Source organism: Chanodichthys erythropterus, chromosome 2 (genome assembly GCF_024489055.1).
Source record: "Chanodichthys erythropterus isolate Z2021 chromosome 2, ASM2448905v1, whole genome shotgun sequence".
In the NCBI taxonomy this organism is placed as follows: Eukaryota; Metazoa; Chordata; class Actinopteri; order Cypriniformes; family Xenocyprididae; genus Chanodichthys; species Chanodichthys erythropterus.
The window spans coordinates 6,645,632-6,661,545 of NC_090222.1; positions in this window are offsets into that span (position 1 = coordinate 6,645,632).

Here is a 15,914-nt window from a genome sequence, read left to right on the forward strand (position 1 = left end):
TGGTAGTCCACTATATGGAGAATTTTTGGGTATAATATGTCACAGTTTACTTTATTTTGCTATCCTCACTTACATAAATGAACTATAGTGTCCTGCACCCACTAGTAAAATATATATCAAAAATATTTAAAAAAATGTCTGAATAATTGTTGGTTTGACTGTAGATACAGACCCACAACCTATAGGGTATTTTATCACTCCAACTTTAAGAAAACAAAGGAGAAACTAAATCAGAAGAAGAGAGCAAAATTATGAAAATTAAGATGCAAGTAAGAATGCAACTTGACAAAGATGCCTAGAATGAGAACAATACTGAACAAACTGGCTATCAGAAAACTGACGCTAACTGCTTCTTGGTTTATGGTTGTTGCTTTGGTGTATACCTCGGTTTTATTTTGCCTTCTCCTCCCTTTTATTCTTATGTCATGTGAAATACTTTCTATTTTCTTTTTTTTTCTTCAGTATTCATTTTATTCTGTTGTTATTTGTTGTGTGGACCCTTTTATTAACAAGAGACATACAGTATATGGAGTATATGTATATGTTTTGCAGTTGTATGGCATATTTTGTTAATAGGAAAAAATGTAAATAAAGTGAGGGGGGAAAAATAGAAAACTGATGCTAACTGAATAAATGTAGCAGGTGTAAAGGGTCTTGAGAAATTATACTTTAGTTAACACATGTCAAAACATCCCCAATTAATAAAACTATCTAGCCCAAAACACACTTGCGTGCAAGTAAAAAATACATTTCTAAATTGTATTTAAGTGAAAATTAAACCTTGTTTCTTAAGTTTTACAAGTTACTAATGAGTTTAAGTAGTTGCTTGTTTAAATCATGTCCTGTCTGTGGCTCTGGGACGAAACAAATTTCATACTGAAAGCATCAAAAGCAGTCTCTCATTTGGTCTGAAATTGATCTTCAATGATATATATCTAAAGTAAATATCTAAAGCTGTTTTAAAAGGAAGTTGATTTCACTTGTTGGCTAAGATGACAAAACTGCACTCTTAGCCCGGATTTTATATTAACTTAAAAATATAACTACAATATACTTAAAATATTTAAGTTGGTTGCTTTACTTATAAAATATGAGTATATTCTACTAATTTGTGGGTGTATTTGAATGTGTTAATAAATGTAAGTTAAATGCACTTAAATTATGAAGTTTTTCTCCTGGCCACGCCTCCTACACACTGGTTTGTGGCAGGTAATGACGCCATTTTGTCCTGGTGTGTGTGAATTCAAGGAGCTGTTGATGAACAGTTGGAACATTTGTTTTTGCTGTTCTACAGACATTTTTTCCAAACATTTACGTTTTTATACTGTAGTTTTTCACCAAATGAGAAACTCTCAATTTTTAAGTTACCATCATTGAGATCAGGGTTTGTTTTAGTTGAGCTCTTGACCCTTGACTTTTTAATATTAAATTTTGTTTGGGCAGTTTTAACTGCATTAAAACTAACCAGACAAGCGAAGTTATAAGATGATCAGGTGGTGTTGATTATGTTTTCACATAATCATTATTTGATCTGAATCACTAAACTCATTTAGAGCTCAATCTCTGATAAGCAACATATTCTGATAAACAGATCAACTCTAAACATTAGAAAACAAGCTACTAAAAAGTCACAGAAAAACAGCAAAACTTAAATAGTGAGAATAAAGAAAATTACTAAAACAATTCAGCTCATAATTTATTCATGCAGCAATGCATGATGGGAGGCATGGATGCATTTTGATTGGTGGCAAGTTAACTTGCTTAGTACATTGAACTTAAATATACTATGTATAATAACTACAAAGTAATTAATATTACAAAACATTTTAAGTTAAATGAACTCAAATTATTAAGTTAACATTACTTAAAAATTTTAAGGCATCGAGTTACCTCGGTTTTTTTAAGTAGATTCTACTTATCCGGGTTTACAGTGTGCATAGTACGTCACAATAACCAGTATGTACTCTGTAAGGGGTAAAAAGTAATGTTGTCAATTTATAAATTATGACTTTGTGTTCATTACAAATGTTTCCAAGCGAATGCTTGTTATTTCCTTGCTGTAACTAATGTCGATTGTGTAATGCAACTACAAAAAAAGAAAAAGAAGAAAAAAACGAACCTTGAAAGTGAACAGTTATGGAACCAACACATCTAAACATCTGCTAATAAAAGTACTTCACTGAGTGTTCTAAATGTAAGCTGGGATAAGGTTATCTTTGCTCCCATAGCTCTTCCAACTTTTTTTTTTCCCTTTTAGCTCATGATAAACAGACCCATATGTACATCAGTGCCAGGACCCTGCGGATATCAGGGAATAAATGAAGGCCTAGCTTTGATTAATGAAGAGGACTATGATAGTAACCTCAATGATAACAGTCTCGCAAATAATAAATTAAAACTTTACTCTGGAAGTGGAGCTAAAAAAGAAGCAGCAATTTCTTTTAGTGCAGATAATCTCACCTGCATTGGTGAATATAAGCAGTAGTTAGCATTCATGGCAGGGAGAGGTATTACATTGACTTATCATGGCAGCCCTTGTTTGGCTGACTTCTTCTCTGATCCGCTTGAGGATAGGGGGGAGAGAGAGAGAGAGAGAGACGTCTTTCTCCTGCTGTAAGGGGTGTAACAGGAGTTACTGTACTATCACCTACAGCCCTGTACTGAAAGCCAAAGGAAATTGGAAAGCCCAGAGAAGCCGTGCGGTAATTAATCACGGCTCCATGAAGCCTGTCAGAATAGCGCTGCAGTGCTGATACTGCTGTCAATTACACCTCATGCATAATTGTTTAAAATGGTATTATGAGCACAGTTAAGAGGTGCAGATCTCCTGAAAAGCATGACTGGTCCGTTCTAAATGTGCCCTCCTGCCTTTTTACATTCCAGTGGTATAAGAAATGCGTGCGTTTTACCAGGTCATGATCTGAAGCTGTATTAAAGACACATTGACGACTCACCGTCTCACAGCTTTCGATGAAACGAGTGTCCAATCTGTGTGCAGCTCTTTTCCATACAGCAACAGTTCATTTAGTGACTGTCTCTGTCAAGCCCTGAAAAAGAAAATAACAATTTGTAAAAATAAAAAAAAAAGCACCATAATGGTAGTCAATGTTACTCGAGCTATATTCCATGTCTTGTTTCAAGTTTTATGGTAGCTTTGTGTGAGGAACAAACTGTTATATATATATATATATATATATATATTATTCACTGAAAAGCTTCCCTTCTGCCACAGCTAAATTCTCAATTTCCTTATCAAATCTAATATTTACTTAATATTTACACTAGTAATAAATTGCTATTGTTTTGGTAGCACATTAATTTGTGATTGTTACAATACCTTCTTTGTTACTTCAAAACAGACCAGGTTGGCTTCTCTAAACTATTACTCTGGATTAAGAGCATATGTCTGACATTCATTCATTCAGAAATACAGGGCATTGAGCGGATTGTATTATATTATACAGGGAAGAGTTCCCCTCAAATTAAAATTGTGTCATTATTTACTTACCCTGAGACATATAAAAGCCACATTTGTCTTTGACATTTTCTTTTGTCGTTGAACACAAAACGAGACATTTTTGAAAAATATCCTGGACGCACATGAATACTTAAAGAAACCTGAATACGAAATACTGAGAAATCAGTAACTGTTAGGCCTAACGTACTACAGTAACGTTACTCCTTTCTGTCACAGAAGTAAAGTAAACCCGCTTTAAGGGTTAATTCCATGAAGGATTCGTCATTCGGAGTAAAACCAAGACCATTTCAAAATAAAACCGCTACCTCGTGAGTCTTTCCTAATGCTCCGCTCATACGAGTCATTAGGCTCGAGATGCATCAATCAGCGAATGACATCAAAGTACTGCGAGAGCGATTCAAAAGCATAAGGAGTCGTATGCTCTCCAAACGCTCTCGCGGTACTTTGATGTCATACACCGATCGGTATCGTATGCGCAGTGAATGCGCATTTATTCGGTGAGTGAATGGATTCATTTGAATTCGACTTGCTTAAAAAAACAGTTCACGTAAGTGAAAGAATCATCTGTTCGTAAATACACGACACATGTCGTGCTTTATTTGCGAAGAAAAACTTCATTTCTTACCATTGTTTTGAGGGACACTGCGTTTTTTTTTTTTTTTTATCTCACCGCTCTAGTGAATTATTACTTGTATTACGTGGTTGTTTCACCATGCTGTGTACACGCACTGCGCGCGCTAAGCGCTGAGGAAATAATAATGCGCATTGCGCACGCGCGAGACCTTTCGACATGACACCAAGGAGCAAAAGGACTGAGGAACAGCGCGCTCCAAATTCAGAAAGAAAAAAACACGTTGTTTTTCCACTTGACACCCAATCAGTTTTTATTCACATCTAAAATGTAATCTTTCAAAATTTGGACATGGGTCACACATGAGAACTAATAGGCTGTTTGGTACCAAAACTGTTTTTGTAGTATTTGACATTTTTTTCAGAGTTTACAGGAAGAGGAAGATAAACAACTTAAATATAAGCCCATGACTTCAGAAGACTTAGAATATAGTGCATGAATCACTTATTTTACCTACTTATTTTTCATTCATTTATTTATCTATCTATCACTTAATACGTCAATCTTCATTACCTTTCATCTGGAAAATAACTGACAGGATATTTGTTAAAAAATATCCAAATGTGTCTCATGGAAACAAAATCATACAGATTTGGAACCACATGTGGGTGACGAAATAAGCATACGCTGCGTCTGAAATCAAAAACTTCTCTACTATTTAGTATGTGAAAAAGAGTACAGCAACAGAAAATGTCAGAATACATAGCAGGCAAAGAGTACCTGGATGACCTACTACTTCCACCTAGATTCTGAAGTGAGCATTTGATGGACACTTTACTATCCCATGAGGCCACAGAAGAGGATTTATGAATGAAAGTGAAGCGACGCAACTGATGCTGGTAGGTCATGTGACTGTATCAAAATAGCAGATGCAGTACATCAAGCTCAAACAGGGGCGCAACGTTTGACTACGGATTCCGGGTTGAACGATATGTTTCCTGGAAATGGTGTGCAATGGGGTTTGAGATACGTTTGAGTAAGTCCAAGTGAAGTCGTTTACAAATTTATCCGCTGCAGCTCGGTTATACACAACAACTGAAGATATTAGAAGACATGTTTGTCGTAAGGGTTTTATAGTAAAAATATAGCATATCAATTCTCCAAAAAGAACACAAAGGGTCTCATTCATGAAACATTGGTAAATATACGAGTAAATAAGTGAGTGATTTGCGCGTAAAGAGACCTTCCCGAAAACTCTTCTGATTCACAAATACTTCGTAAACTTCAGAAGTGATAGTGAAATGTGTGTGTGTGTTAATGAATTCCAATCAGTCGTAAATGGGACGCACGTGCACGCTCATTCTCAATTACCATAAATCCCGCCCATTAAATTCGAATGACAACTATATATGGGCATCATATTATGACACCAAACGAAGGATTTTGGCCATTTTATAGGAAACAATTTCCATAACAATTAAGGGGCCATTAGTTTGCCCAGCCCTATTGAAATCAGTTAATTATTTGAATAAAGTGCTCCGTTTGCAGATCCTATATAGCCTACTGGCTCTCACAATAAAAGTAAAAAGAAAAAACGTATGTAATTACTATATATAATATTTTTTCAAAATGCTGTGTAAATATGTACCTTATTAAGGTGAATTAAAATGCAGCCTTATTAATGAGCAAAACGTTCGGATGTTAAACGCACTATTTACGCGTGGCTGGGAGCAGGTGTAGATTTTTCGTACCAACTAACATTTGGAAAATACGAACATTTTAATGAATCCGAAAATTTACGCCAGAACCACTTTACACACGATTTACACAAAAATTCGTTCTGCTCGTGTTTCATGAATGAGACCCATTGAATGGCCTTCTCAGCTGCCATATTTGAAACTCTTGCGTCATCAGAACAGGGTGTTCAATGCACCACCATTTCCGTTTTTTCGGGGCTGAACGCATCCCTGGATTTCATTCATAATACCAATATTCATACTATTTTAAAACATAATTTTTTAATGGTTGCAAAGTAAGTTCAAATTTAAAGTGTATGTGGTTTCAGACGCACTGACAGCTAACTTAAAACTATTTTTTTTTAAGTTAATTATTCACTCCTTTCCTTTCTTTCTCTCATGTGGAAGCTTGTGGCTGCTAGTGTGCTGTGATCCAAAATCAGAATAGCTAAATAGCCATTATCCCAGTCTTTAAGCACACACAAGAGTGTGGATCCATGCATGAATGTGCTTTAATCAGCGCCCATCCACGGCTCCTCTCAAGGCTCCAGAGGAGGGAATGACTGTGACCCCTCATAGTCCCAGAAGATTATTGTGGTGACTTTGTGATTGGAGAGTTTTACAGCACTCTCATTAGAATAATGATCCCCCTCCATCCAACCCTCTGTGTGAGTGTGTGTTTATCCGTAAGCTCCCAGTGGTCCTAGAGTATTTTAAGCTAGTTAATAATCATTATGGATGTGCAGTGAACTGGGCAAAAAGAATAATTAACTCACCTGAGCCAAGCTAAATTAACCCTTTATGCTTTTGTTAGCCCATTCTGTTTCAAATATGCTGTCCTTCGGGGACCTATTAGACGTCTGTTAAATGGAGAGAGAATGCCAGTCTAGCCCGGCTTCCATGTGATGCAAAAACTGACTCCTATTGGATAGCAAGGGCTTTTACACCAAGAACAAAAAAAAATGTTATGTGAATTCAAAATGGCTTTTGATTTGAAGGCGCTACCTACATCCAACTATTCATGGAAATTTGAGATGGATTATTATATTTCTTTTGATTCTCTCATGATTAACCTGACAAATGTGATCTGCAAACACATGCTTTACATTGTGTTTGCCTCAGCTTGTGCTGCTGACTGCCAAATGCTAGGAATGTATAAGCTTTTACAAAAGCAAGACAGGCACCTATCTGCAATCTGTAATAGCCACTGTAGGATATAATTAAAGGCAGTAGTTGATGTAAGTACAAAGTGTTTTGATACAGAGTCATCTTTTTCCCACTCACTAGGCTTGTACTTGGACTGTTGACCTAAGGTTTTAGGGTTGTTGGTGTATTTAAAGCTTAAAAGGTTTAGACTTAAGCAAAATTTGAATCATGCAGTCATGAAGTGTAAGAATGTGGGTGGTACTGAGACTTTATTCTTTGTTGTGTTTCAGGGTGGTAATTACCTGTGGCCTGTTTGAGACATCATGTTCTCCTAATAAATCTGAAGGTAATCTGTGCTTTCTGAAGTATGAAAGTATGATATTTCTTGCATGTATAAATGCAAGCATATAACATTTGTGGAAGCCTGTCCGCCTGTTACATTACACAACATTAATTGTTCTTTATCTTGTGTAAGTGTGCACATTCATCATGTGTGAATGATAAATTGTTGTCAGAGCTGTTGTCTGTAGTGGCTGACATATTTGGCGATGCAAAATAAAATAATAATAATGCAATTTATGCATGCATAGAAATGCTTCAAACATGATTAGTTGCTCAACGTCAACAGAATCACTCTGGTATTATTGTGAACAGTGTATTGATGCATGATATTCCAAAGATGATGTGCTGCAGAAATTACTGGGCTTCATACCATCACCTGGGCCTAATGATCTATTAAATGATGTCAACCAATTCTGCTTATTTTTAACATAAGTGGTACAGCCATTTGTAACTTGAATGTGTCGAGGCTTCCAGTCTTATCCACTTATTTTAGCTGTACAATAACTGTCGGTTATGCTGCGTGATATTGCAAACTGTTATATGTTCTCATTAGTGCTGTCAGTCGATTAAAACAAATAACTAATTAGGCCCCGTTTACACTAGTGCGTTTTTGTTTTAAAACAGCGTTTTAAAATGAAAACGATCCTCGTCTACACTGACTTTTACACAGCTTTTCAGAAACAATGTGAAACATACTGAAATATACGCAATATGTGTTTTCAAACTAAAATGGACTCTGCAGCATTTTCAAAAGTCTTCATTTATGAGGTTCGAAAATGATGGCGTAATGTAAATGACAGGCGTAACCGATGCAAACTGAGCAAAACAAGTGTTTTAAAACGAAAACGCACTAGTGCAAACGGGGCCTTAATCACACATTTTCTGTAATTAATCATGATTGATCGCACCTAACATTCAAGTTTTTTATATATATTTTTATATTGTAATAATTTCATATTTAATCTCCAAATTAATGTAGAAACAACATGAAGACAGTATATTTTAAATATTTATCAGTTATTAAACACTTCACTGCATAAATTATAAATTAAATATAGATGAATCTTTATTAAAGCTATATAAATTACTCAGTCAAGAGTAGTGAGTGATTTTCTCCTCGTCTTTTGTTCTTTGATTAACATTAATGACGCAGACAGCAGCAGGTTTATTAGGCTGCTGTCACTTTAAAATACCTGACGCACATCAGATGTTCTCACAACCCTTTATGCTCATTTAAGACTTTATTTAATTCATTTAAGACTGTGCTTACAAGACAGACATTTTGGCATTGTTTTGTTTTGTTTTTGTCCGTTCAATCTCGAAAAAGAACTAATATGAGTCTGTCACACACACAGGACATTATGGTTTAAAAACATTTGCGCGAATAAGAGCGTGAACATATAATGTAACGCTAGCTAAAGAATGACTGAAAAAACAGATGCTGCATTAGTTGTGTTAAATATTTGTAATGTTTAATTTAAACTGAAAAAAGTAATTGCATGCCTTAATGCGTTAATTTTGACAGCCCTAGTTATCAAATTATTTTAATTTATTATCGTAATCATAAACACACTGGTTTGTCGTGCAAATTATTTGACCATTTACTGCATTCTGTTATTCTTTCAGTTATAGCAGCTAATGAATTAGAAATTCACACAAATTCACAGAAAATAGCTTACTTCCTCATTGCAAAATAAACTAAACAGCCAGATGAAATTAGGCCCTGAATTGTATTTATTTATTGCTTCACTCTGAAATCCATCACATTATGGGACTGCTCAGCTGTTCAAATTCCCACTCTACTTTGCTGTGCTGCTACCTTCTTCACAGGCAGGTTTTTTTGCTTTGTGTCCCTTTTTGTTTAATTGAAACCAGGGAGGTCAATTAATTTCGCTCCCCACCATCTTTTCCCCACATGATTGAAAACGATGTTTGTCTCTCTCTCCCTCTTCAGTGTGCACTCTCCTTCTTTTGTATTCAAATTCCATGTCACTTCACATGGATTAATTGAGCCACTTTGTGGTTAATCTCAGTGCTGCAGTAGTGAGAGATGGTGGGCTGTGTCTGTCTCTCACAGCGGCAGTCTTACAGTCACAGTAATTCCAGACCGAATACAGACTCAAGGCTCAATTCGTCTCTCACTCTCACAGATGAGGAAGAACACCGAGGGTAGCAGCTAATGTTTAGCAGATACTTTATTTCCAAGATGATTAATTCATTTACAAACCTAGTAAGTAATGACAGGGACAGTTCCAGTCACAGTGCATTAACCTGAGGTTAATTCTAATTCAGAGGATGAATATTCCAACTTTGTTGTTGATGACCAGGTTTTTTAACTTGTCCAGTTACTGCCCTAGATTACTGTTACTGTAATACATCAATGTAAACTGCACAGTTCTGCTTGTGACATATAATTGGTCAATACAGCATTCCAAGCATATTAAAATCCATGAAATAGCAACAACTTCGACCTGTTTGCATCTCACTGTGTAGCTCCTATACCACATTATATTCCAAATTACCTGATTAATAAAATAATATTTCTGATGAAAATATTAAAGGTGCACATTTTCTTGTTTTAAAACTGTATTATAAAAGTAGGGCTACTACAAGTAATTGATAATATTCCATATTGAAACTGATTGATTGATTGATTTTAACTTCTACTTTCAAATGGTAAGTTTAATCAGTTTAAATTTTAAGCCCTTTTTTCATATTTTGCACATTGTTTAATTACACATAGCCCAGTTCGGGGCACGTATCAAATCGCCAAAGTCACGTGATTTCAGTAAACGAGGCTTTGTTACATCATAAGTGTTTTGAAATTTCAATGGTTCACCACTGGGGGGTGTGACTTTGGCAGGTTGATATCAATCCGAACCACTGATTCGAAACAAAAGATTCGTAAAGCTTCATGAAGCAGTGTTTTGAAATCGGCCATCAGTAGATATTGTTGAATAAAGTCGTTATTTTGTTTTTTTGGCGCACAAAATGTATTCTCGTCACTTCATAACATTAAGGTTGAACCACTGTAGTCACATGAACTGTTTTAAATATGTTTTTAGTAGCTTTCTGGGCATTGAAAGTTTTAATTGTCTTGCTGGCAATGCAGGCCTCACTGAGCCATCGAAAAAATATCTTAATTTGTGCTCTGAAGATGAACAAAGGTCTTATGAGGGTGAGTAATTGACGATTCAATTTTGGGTGAACTAACCCTTTATTATATATGGTCAGTATTAGGGGTTTTTTTTTGGTTTGGTTTAGGGTTAGTTGCAAGTAATTATACATAATTTATAGTTATTACTATAGTAACTACATGTAACATATGTGACAATGACACTGTAAAAAAAAAAAAAAAAAAAAAAAAAAGTATTACCTATTTTTTTCTCTCCATATGATTAATCGAATAAGTACTCAACAGATTAATCAATTATCAAAATGTGCATTAGTTGTAGCTCTATATAAAAGCAGGAAGTTCAGATGTTCTGAGGTGATTAATTTAAACTGCACAGTTGTGAAGTAGTTTATTGATCGCATTACAGTTCAATTCTTTGCAAATTGTTACAAACTTTCAAATGAACAGAAATCCAAAGAGCCACACAGCCTACCGTAAGAAAAGAATCAGAAAAAGACACTGGTCAAACAAATCGATTGGTCACAAGCCAATCTGTGAAATATGGTCTGTTCCTCAGCAGAACGGCATATGAAACTAGTTGAGACACTTTGAAATGTTTTGAGGTAAAAACATGCATGTGTGGTAACTGGTATTTCAGCAGTTCAGAAGCCAAGCAGACTACTTTAAACTTTGATTGGTTGCTCCCACCCATCTCACAGCTACAGAAAAAGTGCTTTATTATATTGTGTTTATATAATTATGTTGTACTTAAGAAAACACTTTGAAACATGCCAAAGAACAAAGATCAGAATTAAAAAAACTCGGTATTAAAGACACCTTCAATACGTGCCCAGACATGCAAAAACAATACTGTGTTTAGACACCATTACTCAGCAGTGTTTTGTAATATTAATCTACTATCCATCTTACAAGACACATCTAAAACCCGCTGAGCCCCGCACATGTTAGCGCTTGTGTGAATGTGTGCACTCTGGGTAAGAATTTCAGTGCACTCCTTTGAAGGTGAGCTGGTGTGTTCCAGGTGATTAGCAGTGAAATGAAACTACCCCTCCACACTGTTTATGATAACAATGCAAGTATGATCAGCGACCCACATTTATATGCACAGTTGTGCACAGCGGTAATCATTTTAATTATTGCATTTACAAGGACATCCAGGGATGTTCTGTGAACAGAATGAACCAAAACACCAGGGGACATGTTTAGTCTGTTTTACCTTGTGTTTATCAATCAGACTTGAGAAGAGAGAAAAAATAGCTGCTTGGAGCCATGCGGCAAATGCACAAACAAGTACTTATTTTTTCAATTACAATTGGCTTTGAGTAAAAGGGTAAACATCTTAAAGAGTTATTTGTAACTTCTAAATAGGCGTTTGATTTAAATCGTGAGATTAATTCCTTCAGGACGGCTGGAGTCGCAAGGCTGCCGTTGGAAAAACAACGATACTCTAAACCACCCTTAGCGTCCGCTTCACTGACTAATCAGTGCTGTGATCCTAGTTGTGTTGTGTATTGTAGCTTATCGCCAGTTCCCTCTGTTCCCCCTTCACAATTAAAATATGTGTGTGATGTTTACGACATCTGAACGCTTGACTCCGGCGAGAGTTTGGTTTGAGTTGACTTACTGCCCTCCCAGCAGTTCTCTGTGAAGTGCTGACTGGACTAAAGTGTTTCAATCGTCTCCTCAACACAGGGTTGGAGGCCAATCCACTGGGCTTTGTAGTTCGCTAGTGAAAAATCACTTTTTATGCAGGAAGGGAATTCAGTCTAGTGACCTCGCCTTCTCCTCTAAGCTCCCATCGTAGCACACATGACCTCTGCCTTAAAGAAGCAGCAGTATGAGCCGACCCATGGCCTGTGTGTGTCAGCCTTGTGGAGGAGTTTAACTGCGCAAATCATCCACCCCTCAAAATACCAAATGTACTTTATCATAAGTTTCTTTTGTCTACACAGTCTCTAGTGAGGATCATGTTAATTGTGTGAACTGCTAATAATTGATGCATCGGTGGAATCGGTAGCCATTTGCATTCTGGTGCGGGTTGGAATATATTGGCACGGGAGTGCTGCGGGTCAAATTGCATGATTATAGCATATGTAAAATAATCTTCATTTTCATATAATTTTATTCATATTATTTTATTTACACCTTCCATGTGTTTCAAATGTATGAAGTCACCTCTTCCTGTGATTATGACACATGTAATAAAGCTCTGCACTACACAGGTGCCCTCCTTAAACTCTCTAATATCACATCCGGTGATGCATAATCAATATGTAGCAAAACTGCTTGATTGATTATATTGTCGCAAAATGCAAACTCTGTACATAAAGTTGGTTATATATTATGGGCCATATCTAATGGTGCTTTTCCACTGCATGGTATGGCTTTGTACAGCTCACTTTTGGAGGTGTTTCCACTTTGTACAGTACCTAGTACCTGGTACTTTTTTTAATACCACCTTGGTTGAGGTTCCAAGCGAGCCATACTGATACTAAAATGTGACATGTAAACACTGCAGATCACTGATTGGTCAGAGAGAATCGCCACTACCAGTGTCATTGCATTTGTGTCACGAGACACCAAACCCGCTAGATTTAAAAACTCAGCAACAGCCACCGCTGTATCGTGGTCAATAGAACAGGTGGCAGCGCAACTATACTGATCAGTCTATAATCCCTCCCACTTTGACGCGGTACTAAACTGCAGTGGAAAAACAAACTGAGCCAAAGTAAAGCGAGCCGAGTTGTACCACGCCGTGGAAAAGTGCCTTAATATGCTAAATGGGACTATATAGCATGAAGATATGTGACCTGTGCTGGCAAAATGAGTCGGAACGTGCACGGGCTATTTTCGAGCTGTAGGCAAAACAAATGAAAAATGTCAAAATTGAGGTTTCCACAAAAATGAGTTAATCAAGCCCTCGTCTAGCGATCCCAATGCTCCAAATAGCAATTAAACATTTAAAAGTGTATTTATTCATACGTTCTCTGAGAGGAGTACCTTTGCTTTGACCATGAAAAATGCCGTTTTTCTCTGCTCACATCTCGACTACTGCATTACATAATCACGTTGGCGAAAGTACAGATCCAGTATCTACAAAGCAAATGTGCAAAGACTAAGCCAGACGCCCTTTACAAAAAAGGTAAAAGATTACCGCGGTACTTTCGCCTACGTCACGCACGACCTTTCCAACATGATTACGTAATGCTTGGCGGATCGCAGAGCAGTGCAAGACGAGCATTTGTGGTTAAAAAGTATATACATTTTTAATTTTTTTTTTTAAGAAAATGAATGATCGTTTCTAAGACCTTTATTCCTCGCCTGGGTGGGATCGTGTAGAGCCCTTTGAAGTTCCTTCAACCCATTGGAGAAAAAATGGAGAAAAATCCTGGAATGTTTTCCTCAAAAACCTTAATTTCTTTTTGACTGAAGAAAGAAAGACATAAACATCTTAGATGGCATGGTGTTGAGTAAATTATCAGGACATTTTAATTCTGAATAAATCCTTGATTATACTGGAGCCGTAACTGGACTATGGCATGAAGATATTATAAAAATTGACATCATGGCTTTCTGTAAAGCTGCTTTGAAACAAAGTGTATTGTGAAAAGCACTATATAAATAAATCTGATTTGACTTGAAGTATGTGAAAAGCCAGGTAGTAGGGTTATTGAGAACAAAAAACAAAACAAAAAAAAACAAAACAAAAAAAAAACCTCACAAATAAAGAATACAATCTAAATAACTTAATCAAACAAATGATCTAGCTAGACTTAAATAACTGAGGTCAACAAAATAAACTTCAACTCAATATAAAGGAAAGGAGAACTGAATAGAGAAAATTGACCCCCTAACTGAGACAACGGACAGTCAAGACAAACGGTGAGCTCACTTAAACAAGACAGGGGGGGAAACATAGTTAACATTTTACATCAACAAAATAATTACAGTTCAGCAAATCAAAGTAAATATAATAACGAACAAAACAGAATAATAATGCAAAACAACCGATTTTGATAATATAGATAAAAAAATCTAATTCTGTTCCCTTCACCCTCCTATGATGTTGCTTTTGCAACTTTTTGACCTATACTCCATCTTTCCATCTCATGTTTTAATCATCTTTCTGAATCCGATCTGGACGTAGTCTTTGACAAAAACACAATTTTCTCATCATTTTGTTTAAAATGTTGCTCCACATTCAAGTGCTGCTCCAGACTGATGCTAGCTAGAATGCATGAAGCTCAAATAAATTTGGTTGTTGTTGCAGTGGCTCTGTTCTGAATATATTGCATGTTCAGATAATCATACAACAGCCTATTCTTGGGTCAAAGACGCTGTTGCTGGCTGGCAACTTAAAAAAAAAAAATAATAATAATAATGCTGGTGGGGAAACAGTTAATGTGTGGCCACAGGTTCTGCCACTCACATTTTGAGTGATTACTAATGATGAATATAACATAGCAATAGACTTTTCTGTGTTTGATGTTCTGATAAACACTCCAACTCTGAATGCCATTTGTTGGTTTGATTGCTTGTGTGACATTGTGACAACAATTATTGTGTACCTGATGTAGTAGATTTATTTCAATGTGTGTGCAGTTTGGATTGTGATTTATATTAGCTGTGATGGAATTGAATCAATGCTGTTGTCGGATAATGTTTGTGCCACTAGTAAGTGGCCCCAATTGGAATTGCAGTAATAATCAATTGCAGTAATAATTGTTTCCTAAATTGAGTTTCCTAAACACTCTAACGGCATTTTCGCTCCAGCCTGTCTGCCATTGTTCATCAAACAGGTCGTCTAATCCCAAACATACTCCATTAGTGGAGAATAGTGTTGGAAAATCTCACTAATTTCTGTAAATTGGTTTTGAATTGCTTTGTTTATTTGTTTGTTTGTAAGTGAACTGCTCAAGAAATCTTTTCAAGAAATCAGTTCATCTGTTAGTACTGTATATCATCATCACGTTTTCAGACATTCTAGGAGATTTTACCTTATTTAAACATATTAATATATGCAAATATAAAAAAATCACCAGTTCTTGGCTCATTTCAGGTCAAACATGACCGAAAGACTTCAAAAGACAAGATTTGAAAGACAATATTCAGTGAGATGGTAACATTAGGACCATTATGAACAAATCTGACCAACTCAAGAACTAATTATTTGTTGTAAACTGGTTTGCAGTTGGTTCACTGAATAGAACTGGCTGAAAAGATTGATTCAATCATGAAATGGGCATCATCGCTCAAACAAACATATCGATGTTTTGGAAAACATGCAGAGTGTTACATTCTTCAGGACATCAGTTTGAAGGGTTGTGGATGTTTCTGTACATTAAACTGAGATTAGTAGTTTAAAAAGTATTTCGGCACTGAAATGAAATGAATGCTTCACCGTTAATAAAGATGCTAGTCATCAGTAAACTTTTCTTCACTTGAATGTTCTTTTGCTCTGCTCACTGAATATTCAGTAAGTCATTTATTAATATATGTATATGA